This window comes from Chinchilla lanigera, unplaced genomic scaffold (assembly GCF_000276665.1).
Source record: "Chinchilla lanigera isolate Chin_1 unplaced genomic scaffold, ChiLan1.0 scaffold00001, whole genome shotgun sequence".
NCBI classification, from domain to species: Eukaryota; Metazoa; Chordata; class Mammalia; order Rodentia; family Chinchillidae; genus Chinchilla; species Chinchilla lanigera.
The window spans coordinates 30,618,680-30,632,181 of record NW_004955402.1 but is presented as its reverse complement, the minus strand read 5'-3'; the positions used below and the strand labels follow the sequence as shown (position 1 = coordinate 30,632,181).

At 40.7% G+C, this 13,502-nt stretch overlaps 1 protein-coding gene across 1 annotated transcript in view; it reads right to left on the bottom strand.

The window, feature by feature from the left end:
* Setbp1 (SET binding protein 1) overlaps nt 1–13,502 on the bottom strand; it is a 358,524-nt gene that overhangs the window by 106,688 nt on the left and 238,334 nt on the right. The gene's annotated exons all lie outside the window — the stretch shown is intronic.

Here is a 13,502-nt window from a genome sequence, read left to right as displayed (position 1 = left end):
TTTCTTTCTTTCTTTCTTTCTTTCTTTCTTTCTTTCTTTCTTTCTTTCTTTCTTTCTTTCTTTCTTTCTTTCTTTTTTTGCCTAACGCAGGCTTCCTCTTATTTATGATCCTGCTTCTCCTCCGATGCACACTTTTCCCTTGTGTCCTCCACTTCCAGATCCTTTCAGCTTGTAACTTGTCCTAGAGTTCAGCATCTCTGTAGCCAAATAACAAGGAGCTCAGAAGGAATTACCACAGCAAGTAAAAATAGCACCAATAGAGGAATTAAGGGCAAAGGACACAGAGGAGAAATAGATGACAAGAAGAAACAGGAAGGAATTATCCTGAGCCTTCAAATCTTTGTGGACTGTAGGTGTGTTGCTGTGTTTGGGATTAACATGGTAAGGGATCTGTAAACTTATACTAGGCATTTGTTATTCTTTGAGAAAACCCTTGGAAATTCTCAGCAGGAACCCTGAGCTTCCTGGAGAAAGGTACCAGGAAAAATCCCTGTGGTTCAAGATCACTCCCCTGTATACTGGTGGCTGCATCTTCATGCACGGGCTCGGAGGGCTCCTCAAATCTGCAGCACCTTCCTTAGGGCAGACTCCTCAGTTAGAAAGGGCAACACATGCCTGAGGCACAACAGCATCAGTGTGTGTAAAATCACAAAGGGGATGGGGGTAAACACATCATTTTGAGATATTAAAGCTATTTTAATACAGATATGCTCTCACTGTTCCAGATACATTTTTAAATCATGTTATTAATCCAAAGAAGCATTCCTCAATGCTCAGTGTAGATCCAATTGGTACATACAGGAGTGAACCAACAGGACGCCTTAACCTAAGATTCATTGCAGAAGACAAAATATTAGTAAACTGAAGAAAGTTTTGGATGATATCCCTACTGAGTCGTGAACTATGATGCTTGACATAGGAAATTTAGGGACATTTAGCCTGTAATATCTATTGATCTAGTCTGTCTGTCTTTGTGTCTGCCTGCCTGTCTATTTATCTATCCCCATATCATCTATCATTCTGTCTGTATTTTGAACTGATGTTATAGAATTTATGCTTTGTTAAAAAAAACCATTTTTATAGTTCCTGTTAAGAGTCAAAACACAGATGGCAAAAAGCATTACGGGTAAAATTCAGTGTCGTAATGCAGCGAGGGTTTCTCTCACACTTGTTCCTAGGATCCCTAGGGTATTTTTTGCCTCACTGATTTTGTGAAATCCTGTTTATACTTACATCGCTGCACTATATTTTTTAAGTATGAGATAGTCTCCCTAACCTAAGCCTATAAATACCCACAAGAAAGTTAACAAAAAATTGCTGAATGCTTTTTCATCATCTTGCAATTTATAGTAGAAACACCACTATCATGAACATATAAAGAATTAATCCTCCCACCTGAGCGTGTCTTCTAGGTATTACTGCTGTGGACTTAAGTTATTTCAGTTTCTGCGAAAATATAGAAATCTTATTCACAGCATAAAATATTACATGTTGCTTACTTATCTTTTATGATCTGGGGCTGTGCTAATTCACCATTTATGCTGTGGATTTAGCTGACACTATGTGTATACACACCGGATCACAGGTCTGGAGGAGGGCTTGCAGGCTATGCTTTCTGCTTCTTAGGATGATATTTTACTCATACTAAGGCAGGTCTAACAGTGAGTGGGAGTGACTATTGAAAATTACACTGAACCTAAAGGTGTATGTTACCATTTTGGACCTGGGCGAAACAGAGTTGCAGCGGACCTCTCCCCTCCAAAGACCTCTAGCTCTGGACACTGAAGTTCACAGGGGCGCATCACACCGAGGTAAGGACTGAAATCTTGGTTCCTGACACTTACTACTTCTCTGCTGCTCATCTTCTGATCCTTGGCACCCAATGAATCCCTAATTAATACCTTCGTCATGCAGTGGTCTCAGTTCAATCTTGGGGAAGATCCTATACCTTACAGAAATATGAAAGCACGTATTTCATTTGTGTTGCACTCACCATGGTTATAATTCACCTTTGGCTTGTGTGCTAATTGAATGAAATCCCTGCCTCCCTTTCTTGCATACACTGACACCAAGGTACAAAGCACAGAACCTCGGCATGTAGCAGGCACTGAGTAAGCATTTATGTAATAAATAAAATAATATACATTTTACTGTGGCTATTTCACTTTGTGAATAGCAAGATGAATGAACTGTGTGCTGCAATATATTGTCTGTAAGGACAATCAGCACCTCTGACCAAATTTCTTATGCTCTATTTCTGCATGTGCCACTGACACTCATAAAGACAATCATCACAGTTATCACAAATGTTAGTGGCACTTGTTTATGTTCTCCTCAGGTTCTGTTACCAAACTGGGCACCCACACCGTTCATGAATGTATGCTGAATAAATAAATCATAAAAGTGCAGCTGTATGGTTAATTACAATGACAAAATGTATAGCTGAATAAAAAAGACAACACATCACTAATCTTTCATTTGATAGCGGTTAATAATGAAACTGGGGTGCCAAAGTGCATTAAGTGTTGAACAAAAAAATCCTTTCCAAGAAAAGAAGGAAGGGAAAATGAAATATATATATATATATATATACACATACATGCAAGATAGTTAAGATAGCTATACTACTAATTTCTATTAGTTCACTGAAAAGAAAGGTTTGTACATACACTGTCTGATCAATTTTCATGCCTATATCTTATAATCTGAGAAGCTACTTTGAAGATAACAATAAGTAATGCACTAACCATTGTTACTCTCCTACTTTCTTGTTTTGAAATTTTGTATCATTTTTATTGTTTTTCTCTTTAAAAATTTTTTTTTCCAATCACTTAAGGGCCAAAGGCACTTGTAAGGTAACTCCCCATCAGTGCAATTTTTACTGTTAGTTTTCCCCCATCTCCTGTGAATTATTTCACCTTCCAATTAGCTCTGCTTTGGGGCAGGTCATGTGACCGTCTCTTAGGCAGATTGATCTCACCCTGGCAGTGACAGGTGGGGCCTGCTCACTTACACCCAGGGCAGACCAGCTGAGAGTAATGCGGTTAAGCTTGCAGGTCCCTAGTGCTTCCCTGGACCACTGCCTAATCCCATTGTTCAGACCTTTTCAGCTGCAATTTGCCCTGCTGGGAGAACTCAGCAATCAAAGGGCAGGGTGGACAAAAGGGGAGCACAACAAAGGATCAGGAGTAATGGGGGGAAATGGTGCTTTAAACCCTTCACTCTCAGGGGCTGCAGAAAAGGGGCAAAGGGGACCCAGAAGGAGCACTTTCTAAGGGGTTGGGAACAAGGCCTCCTCTAGCTGTAGCTGATGGCTATATCCCACTGCATTTCATGAAATCCCAATTCTTCATCTGTCAGCCATGACATATTACATATACAATAGTGAGGCTGTCAGTTCCAATATGTCCTTCGCTGAGAATTGAGCACTTACTCCATCTAGACAGAGATGGACACAGCAAACTGGAGAAAGGGAAGCTGGCTCCCTCCCACCACTCTCTAGGGGTTGGGGGACAGAATTCTCTATTGGGGTCTTTGGCTTGTGTCTTATTAACCTACACTGCACATGTCACTTTTCCTCTGTAGAAAGAATTTCCTTGTTTTTACAGGCATTGAATCTTCTAAGGCTTTTTATACTGCCCTCAGTAGGGCTAGCTCCAAAAACCATTAATAACTGAGGGAACAGGCAGGGATATTGTATATGGTCCACACAGGTTTTGTTGACAACTTTGAATATTAGACTAAGCTCAGTATGTATATCAGCTGCTTCCTACCTCACCCCTGTACTTCAGCTGCAGAAAGTTTGTGGAGTTCATAGTTATTTTGAAGGTGTGGCTCCCTTTCATTAAAAAGGTGTTTTCCATGCACATGGAACTTAGGCCCAAAGTCTGTCAGTGCAAATCTGAAAATGCTGGACAAATTTGCTTTTAAAGGGTGCTCTCACAGAGCCTAGTCTTTCTGCAATACAAAGAAGTCTTTGTGAAGCAGATAACCATTCCCTCCACCATATCTTTTACATACAAATCCTCCATATTTAAACTTTGCACAAACCAAGTTTCTTTTTGAAAAGCACATTTTCAATCCTAACTTTTAAAACAAGCATTAGCTAACTGAGTAAAAATTTTAAACTCCCCCCAAATGGGGGAAAATAAAATGAGTAACCCAGATTTATCTCAGATTTACCTAGAGCAAAATTGGTCACACTGAGATGAGAGGATGGTGATTTGAATGTGGGGGAAAAGCAGGAACTTGTGAATTTGTGGGAGATAAACTACTCTTCTGGGTTGGCTGTGTCCATGCTTCTTTCTGCTAACATCAATAATTTAAATTTACTGTCTGTGAGATATTTTGGTTACCACGAGGAGGAAAATATGCATGGGTATGAAGCAATGAGGGAAGTATTATCTTGTAATTTGGCACTTGGTTCATCTCCAGATGTGGTCTGGGATCACTGTGTCATTTAAGGTGCTATGATGAACGCAGACTCCTGGGCCTTGCTGTAGATCTGCTAATTCAGTCTCTTGGGATGGGAAGAAGGAATGTGCATTTTTATCATGCCTCCCCCCAAATTCGTAGCTATAACCAAGTTTAAACATGACTGATCTAATGTTTTAACACCATAATTTCTCTGGGGTGGAGCACCTCTGTGATTGCTATGACATTTGCAGCCCTTCTTAGTGGTAAATACAAAGAGCAAACCACCATAGGCCTGTTAGGATATGCAACTGGCAATGCTGAACATTCCTGTTTTGTTCCATGGAATCTGTAATTTACATAGTAAGAATTGCTAACATGGTCCCCTGCGTGGGTATCCCAAGTCCAATGCAAGGTGAGGGAGTCACAAGAAACAAAGATAGGTATAGACAAGAATATTATCCTTCCACAAAAGATTAGGTATACAGGTGTTCATGAACTCAGGTCTCCACTTTTCCAACTCACATAGGTCAATCTCTTTGGGGAATCCTATGATTCTATCTCTGGGGCTAGAAGCAAATGCTTACCTCCAGTAAGAGCTCACTAGAGAAGACAAGGACTACAGCCACAAACTGATTAGATTAGAAGTTCCCAACTCTAGCTCGGGAATCACTCAGGAAGTTTTGTGAAAAACACCATACTTGGGATCTATCCAAAGTAATTAAATTAACATTCTGGAGATGGGGCCTGAACAGTAGTACTTTTTCCAAAGCTCTCAGATGATCCCAGTGAACACAGAGAGTTGAGAACCACTGGATTATATCAAAGACAGGGTCTGGGTTAGGGACCAGAGAGATGCCAATATAATCACGGGATGTTCCAGCCCAGTGGTTTTCAAATATGTTCCACAAAGTCCTTGGATTTTGCAAAGACATCTCTGAACTGAAGCCAGTGAATGGGGCAAGAGAGATGTTTCAGATCTTCTTAACCCTAAAGCTCCCAGCCATATAGGGGAGCCTAGGGGAGGGTTTATTTAGGAACGGAAATAGATGGCTCTGTTACTTTAAAGAAGACTGAAAAATTATCATTTGGGCTCATGAGTCAGAGGAATTACACATACCAGATTCCAGTGAACTTGCCCCAAAGCATCTCTCCTCAGCCCACTTAAGTTCTGCTTTTGCTAATGGTAGATAGAGAAGAATGTCACCAAGTACCTTGTTAACTGTGGTTTTGTGAACCTCTGATTCCTCAGACACAGAAAAGCTACCCAGCTCCTAATCTACATAAAGTTTCCAATTAAATGTATGAACTAAACCTGTTCTCATAGTTTGTCACGTGGATTACCCCGGGAAATCGCCTGGATGTGATTCTAATAGCAAATGTTCTTATTTGCTATTTGAGGGCAAGGAATGATACTAAAGCACTCCTTGCACTGGAAGTGGTAACAGCTCACATAAAGGCAGGGAACCCTATTATATACCTCTTTGGGTACACAGTCATTCTGCATAAATAAAACTTATCACTGATTTGATTTCAGCCATATGAAATGACAGGTATTGGGTACCACCATTCCATGGATTCACATATAAAACTGAACAAAATCTGTTAAAGAAATCTTTTCGGGTAGTGATAACACTGACTGTGATTATACAGGAAGGAAATGCATGAGGCCCCAGAATCTGCCTAATTTTCTGCCCAGGAGCATGCTCTAAACCAGGACACAGAGAAACAGAGTCCAGGGCTGTGATTTCACTGGGCAGACAAAACAGAGACTAGAGTCTGAGGCCCAGGATAGGACTGGAATTTGGGGGACAGAGTATCTGAGAAGAAGGAGCTATATAGAAAATAACTTTAGAAATCTTATGCTGTACCAACTGAGCTAGCCATCCTCCTTAAGAACTCTAGAAATCTTGGTGGGAGTCCCCTCAAGTTTCTGAAAAAGGTTTAATCAGCACTTGCAGGCAAAAATCCACAAAGTCTAGTAGAGATCAACTGTGTATGAGGGATCTGTAAGCTGAATGTGGAGTCTTAAAGTCACAATATTTTGCAATGTTGGTTTTTCACTAGCCAGTTAGGAGGCTTTAGTGAATGCCCCAGATATTTCATTTAAATACCAGAAATGGTACTATTTTTGAGTGGGATGACTTAGTTCCTCCCTGACAAATTCTAAAAAGAATTCTCATGGGATAAAGCTGATCAGCCAGTAAATTAACTGTCTATAAGAACAAAAATCAAAACTCTTTAAAGAACAATAGCAAAATCCAGATTCTCTACAATAGAGTAGCCACACAATATCCAGCACAAACAAAAATTATTAAGCAGGCAAATGTGATCCACAATTAGAAGAACAGAAACAAATCTAACATCCTCAAAACAACATTTCTGAAAATGTTGAAGCATTTAAAAGATGCACATAAATTAATGAACATATGGCAAATCTCAGCATAGAGATGGCAACTACTCTGAAGTAACCAAATGGAAATTTTAAATCTGAAAAGTAGAGTATCTAAAAAGAAAAACTTACTGGAGGTGCTTAAAAGCTTCCAACACACTGCAAAAGAGAAGATGATCAACATGAAAAGAAGACAGTAGAAACTATCTGAAGTGAGGGGAGACAGTGGATAATAAATAGCACTTCAGTGATATATGGAACCATATTACTAGGTCTAGTATACATAGAATTCCAAAAGAAGAGAGAAGGGGAAGTGCCTGCGAGTTCAGATAGCCAAGAAGTTCTACAAGTCCCAAGGAGAATAAATATAAGAATCACATCTAGGTATATCATAAACAAATTGATGACAACCAATGATAAAGAGAAAAATTTACAAGCAGCCAGAGAAATAAGAGACAATATTTATATCAGAGTAAAGGTAAAAATAACGATTTCTGACTTTGCATCAGTACAAACACAAGACAAAGGACAATGCAATAACATCACTAGAATCCTGAAATAAGAACAAAACAATCAATTTAAATTTCTACCTCAAAAAAAATTCTACCTTGAGGTAGACTCTCTTAAAGTGATAGCAAAATAAAGATATTTTCAGAAAAATATAAACTAAGCAAATCCATTATTGGTAAATCTGAATTATAAGAAATGTAAAAGGAAGTTCTTCGTGCTAACAGGATATGATAACAGATGAAAGTGAAGACATTTATTTACATGAATGAAAAGTGCTAGAAACGGTAAGCATATGAGTATATAGTCAATATTTCAATCTAGTTAAGAAAGGCAACTCATGTCTTCAAACAGATATAATAACAATATGTCTTAGGGAGAATAGGACATTTCTGGAATTAAGATGTACAGTAACAACAAAACAAAGAACAAGAGAATGTATCTGCTAGTATGCAAGTGTAGTGTTCTTGTATGTGAAGGGATATAATAACGATTCAAAGTAGGCTACAATACTTCAAGCATACACATTATAACATCTAGGACAATCACTAAAAATAAAACAAATATCAATAACGTTACAGAAGGAAATACAGAATACTTTAAAAAACAAGTGAAACAAGGGCAAAAAAGAGAACAAAGAATGAAGAAAGAAGAGACAAGCAGAAAGCAAGCTACCCCATATATTTGAATGCAACAGTATCAGTAATTAGATTAACTCCATACTAAACATTTTAATAAAAACCAGATTTCAGACTATTAGACTACAAAAAAGTAAAACCTCACTGTCTGCAGTTCACAAGAGACAAATATTAGATATGAAGACACAAGTAGCTTATAAGGATGAAACAAGAGGCACCATACCCCTAAACACGAGAATGACAGAGAAAATATACCACACAAACACTAAATGTAAGGATGCTGAAGTGATAAAATTAATATCAGGTAAAGTAACCTTCAAAATGAAATGTTTCAGGGGAGTTAATTAGGGATATTTCAAAATTTAAAAAGAGGTAACTCATGGATAATGAAAGAGATAATTCATAGCGCCTTCCTGGCAAGTGGAAGGTCCTGAGTTTGGTTCTTGGTACCAAAAAATTTTTTAAAAAGAGGAGAACAAAAAATAGATAATTCAACAAGAAGAGACAATAATCATAAATTGGTTTGTATTCATACCAGAACTTGAGATGCATGAAATAAATATGTAAAAAGTTAAAGAGAGAAATAGATGATTCCACAGTTAACAAGACTTGAATATTCCTTCACAGGAAGTGTTAGAAAAAAATGACTAACCTACGGGAAAAAAATATACAGAAGACCTAATCAATAGAGCAACTAACTCACTTCATTCAACAGGCATAAAAAACTTTTGCCAGATTATGCTCAGACATAAAACAAGAAGGAATGACCAGTGAACTTGCATTATGTTCTTCCACATTAATTGTCACCAGGGAAATGTCAATTAAAATCACACTGACTTATCACTTCAATTCACTGGAGTGGCTAAAATGAAAAAGACTGAAACAAATGTTGACAAGGATGTAGAGCAACTGAAACTTCCATGCAATGCTTGCTTTGGAAAATTATGGCTGTATCTTTTTTTAGGGCATTCAGGATTGAACATAAGAGTGTACTACCACTGGACTATATATCCTTTTCCCCAGCATCCCCCATTTAAGTCTTTAAGTCTTGAGATTTTGAAACAGAATCTAACTAAGTCACTAAGTTGCCCAGACTGGCCTCAAACTTGCATCCTCCTGCCTCAGGCTCCCTGAGTACTGGGATTGTAGGAGTGAGCCATCATACCTGGCCAATGGCCATGTCTTTTGTAGCTAAAGGTGGCTTCAACAAGTTCACTTCCACATATTCACCCAGGACACATGAATACAGGTATCTACAAATGACTCTTATAAAAACTTCACAACAGATTTTTCAGTCATTGGCACCTGGAAACAGCTCAGGTGTCAACTGATAGAATAGATAAACTCATCAATGAAAGGAACCAAGTAGAGACTCATTCTATAAGAAGGAAAAATCACACACACACACACAAACACACACACACACTCACACACACAAGCACAAATTTCGCTAGGCAAAAAGAAGCCAAACCCAAAAGAATGTACACTGTACTGTTTTAGATAGGAAAATTTATTTTTGATAGAAATCAGAACAGTGGTTGCCTAGAGGGAGGACTGGATTAGGATGGAGATGGAAAAGGGACGGAAAGGGCATGAAGGAAGCTTCTGAGGACCAGAGACACTGTTCTGGAATGTGAGTTACACAGCTGTGCACATTTGCCAAAACTTTGGGACTGTGTACTGAACACCCATATATTGTAGTACACGTAAATTTTGCTTCAGTAATGTAATTAAGATCAAAGATGAAAAAAAATATCAAAAAAGGATTACTTAAAACTCCTTATGTCCAACACACACACACACACACACACACACACACACACACACCAAAGCTGCTCAGCAAGAAGCAGGGACCTCTTCTTTTCAGTGGCCACCTACAGAAGCCAGCAACTCATTGTTTCCCCCAAGCCCTAGTCCTTTCTCCGGGGCCCAGGGACAGCTGACTGATTTGATCCCAAAACAATAGAAGTAAGAAGGCAGGTGCTTGTGGTTCTTACAAGCTCCCTTGTCTACCCCTTTTCTCATCCTGGGCAATACCTGCAACATGGGCCGACAGGTAGCAAGGTGAAGCTGCCTCTGCCCCAGCCACAGATTCACCTCCTTCCGAGGTAAGCAAGGAAGCTTGACAAGAACCTGGCTTGCAAATCAGAGGTAACGCTGCCCCGCCTCCTCAGTAAATCATGTGTGATCCATCTGGGTAATGACTCCTCCAGTGTAATTCCCTATTAAGAGGCTTTATCTGGAGAGATAAGCAGCTGGTTCCTGTGTCACTAATTGCTGTCTGCTGTGATTTTAAAACATCTGCACCATTGTGCTCTTCATTTTCATATTCTAATCACCCTGAAACTTGAAAAAGGTACATCATTGATTGTTTCTATGGGTTAATTAGTACACAGTCTCCTTGTAGAGACAATTTAGAGGCAGCCAGAACCTCAATCAGGAAGTTTGTTTTAAAAATTAATAACATCAGTAGTGGCTGGAGGGACTGTCACATCCAGGAACATATCAGGACACTCCTGGTGGAGCAGCTACTCTTTGTTCCCCTCTACAGAGGAAAGAAGCCAATAGAAGCATGAGGCAAGTCCATGGGGACTGGGAGCAGTAAGGTATGAGGGGACGCAGGGCCTGATGTGGACCTGTCCATGGTATGCACGGCCTCTCTCTGCCACTCCTGTACTGTCCCATTCCAAGTAGCCCTTGTTCCTTTCCCTATCAGCAGAAATCAGGACTGACCAAAATATGTAGGTGTGAGAGGCACGTGTTTGAGTAATAGCAATACAGGAGATTATTTTACATTTTAAAATCTGTTCTCAGTACCTCAGGGCTGGGGTACTGAGGAAAGAACCAGAACAGATAGTAGGGTGAGGACTGGAACCTCACAATTCTCAAATTTAAATAGCACAAAATTTGCCTGGGGATACTGTTTAAAACACAAACTTTCGTCTGGGGTGGAACTGAGGTTCTACATTTCTAACAAGCTCAGCAGAGATGCCCACAGACTTCCACTGGAGATCCGGGAGTCTTTCTTTTAGTCCTGGACTGGAGTCACTACTACTCCTGTGATCCATGGGATAATGGAGAGACTGCAGTGTGCTAGAGCCCGGCTTCAAACCCAGGCTCCACCTTGGACTGGACAGGCCACTTGGCCTCTTGGAGCAGAGCTTCTCTGTCTGGAAACTAGCAGTGGTGTCTTTCTCAGTGGAGCCCAGAGCATTGGAAGGCAATGAATGTTGAGTATTTAACATAGTGCCCGGCCAGTAGCTGGCATTATATACACAAAGGTATCTTGTGTTTTTTAGTAAACTGCTTTAATGAATAACAACCCCAGCAGACATGGAGATAGAGAGGAGACAATTCTGCACCCCTGTCTTCTGGAAGTCCTCTTGGAAGCAGGCTCTTGCCACCTTCCACCTACCTGGTAACTTAGCACTCAGTTTAAGCTCTTCCTCCATGGCCTCGCTAAGAGCTACTAGAGAGCATGCAACCGCAGGAGCTCACTAATGCATGGCATGTGATGTTCTATCTACCAGATAGTGCTTTCCCACCTTGAGCAAAAGTCTGCCTGCCCTTGGATCATGTGGCACCCCTTCCTGTGCTGACCAGCAGCTGAAGAAGAGGTTTCAACCAAGAGCAAATGTACCCTGAAGGGAGTCCCTGTGCCCTCGTCTCTGGCTGCTTTCCGAAGGATGCAAAGAGCTCATCCTTTGGATCTAGAAATGTGCTACTGTTGGAAAAAAATTAAAACTGTGCTTTCAATTAGGTGCCTTACAAAACAAAGCAACAACAAAACACAGCCTTTCAGCAGAATAGCTAGAAGTGGACTTCATAAAATTTAAAGAGAAATTTAGTTTGGTGCACATGGCAGTCACTTTGAGGGCAGCTGTGGAGTAAGCTTGGAGGGACTTCTTGGAGCATCAGAGCTTGTCACTGTGTCCTTGCAGAAAGGAAGTAAGACCTCTTATTGCACTATTCAGGTGCTGAGGCCCTACTGCCTCAGAATGTACCAGCAACAATGCTGCTCAGTCTTTTCCAGCAGTAAGGCTTGGCCTCCAGCTGGGTCCTGCAGCCCCAGACTGGGTTTCCCAGGTGACCAAGCAGAAACAAAGGCAGTCTTGGCCTCAGGCATATTTTGGACTGAAGGAACTGAGCATGGGCCACATGCTGATTGGAACAAAAAAGAGTGTGAAGCAGCATTTAGATTTGAAAAATGTGCAAGCTCTTCTCCACTATGGTTTTGTTCTTTATTTGTCCTCTCTTGAGAAGGGAAGACACAGACAGGGAATTGGCAGCACATGATGAGGGGGCAACATTAGTAGAGTCAAGCACTGAGGTCTGGATATCATGTCTATGGCAGATGGATTAAAAAGCCTTTGGTACATTCAGTGGCTGAACAGGCATGGCAAGGGATCAGGAAGTCTACCTCCCAGGAAGGGAACAGACTGAGTAGGAGCTGGTAATTCAGTCCTTACCATAAAATGAAAAGGAAAGAAAGACATTTCCCAAACTTGTCTGTGGATGAGAATGCTCATCCACATGCATTTGTTCCAAGCCGCTCCCCAGGTCTCTGCTCTGCAAGCCGAGTGTCATCCTGGCAGGGTTCCAGGACTCTGGTGTTTTAACAGGTAGTTCTGGAGACTCCTCTGCAGTCAGATTTGTCCAGTACTGCAGCAGGGGTTCTACTACATGGGCGAGGGTTAGAACTGTTCAGCTTGTGGCCAGGGTGTAGGGGCTGGAGGGAGAACAGTGTGAATGCAGCAATGCAGGCAGGACCTGGGGAGGACTCAGAGATCAAACGCCATGATTGTACCATGTTTTCATGTTAAAGAAAGAAAAACAAAAGATGAGAGAAGGTGGGGGATGTCTTTTTTCTTATCTGATTCATGTTCTCTTGTTTCTTATTTATAAGTATTCTTGATAACAGAACTGGTGCTTTTTACTAGTATAGCTAAGATAACCAGTAACTATAACTCGAATGTAAAATATCAAGAAGATGCTGAATTCACCTATGATTCCATTCTTCAAAGCTTCCCAATGAACACTGGAGACTGCAAACATGTGGTGCAGTAGTCATTCAGCAGGGTCTCATCGGGGCAAAGACACCACCTCAACAAAGGCCCTTGACAGAGGATGACAGCGGGGCCTCATGTCGGGTTGACTTGGATTTGTTCCTTCTTCTCCTCGCAGTGCTGTCCTGAGTTTGTTCAATTTTCCAACAACCGATACTCTTGCTCCTGCAGTCACAGAGGTCCCCGTGCAACTCCTCCCGACTGTCCTTGGAAGTTCTTATTTAGTTTGTGCTCCTAACTTTCTCTAGGTGGTTTCCTATTGAAGATGGCACAGCACCCGTCATCTGTGGACAGTCTTCTGTCCTCATTCTGAGACGCAGTAGGGTAGAAGTGTTTAGCAGTTAGGGCCCCAGACTGTTGAGCTCCCATGACTCAGTTCAAGGCTGAGCTGACTCCAAATTGAATTAGCTGTGTGTCCTTGACCTCTCTGTGTTTGAATTTCCTTCTGTATAAATTAGGGAAATCAGTATCTGCGTGTCAGAAGGT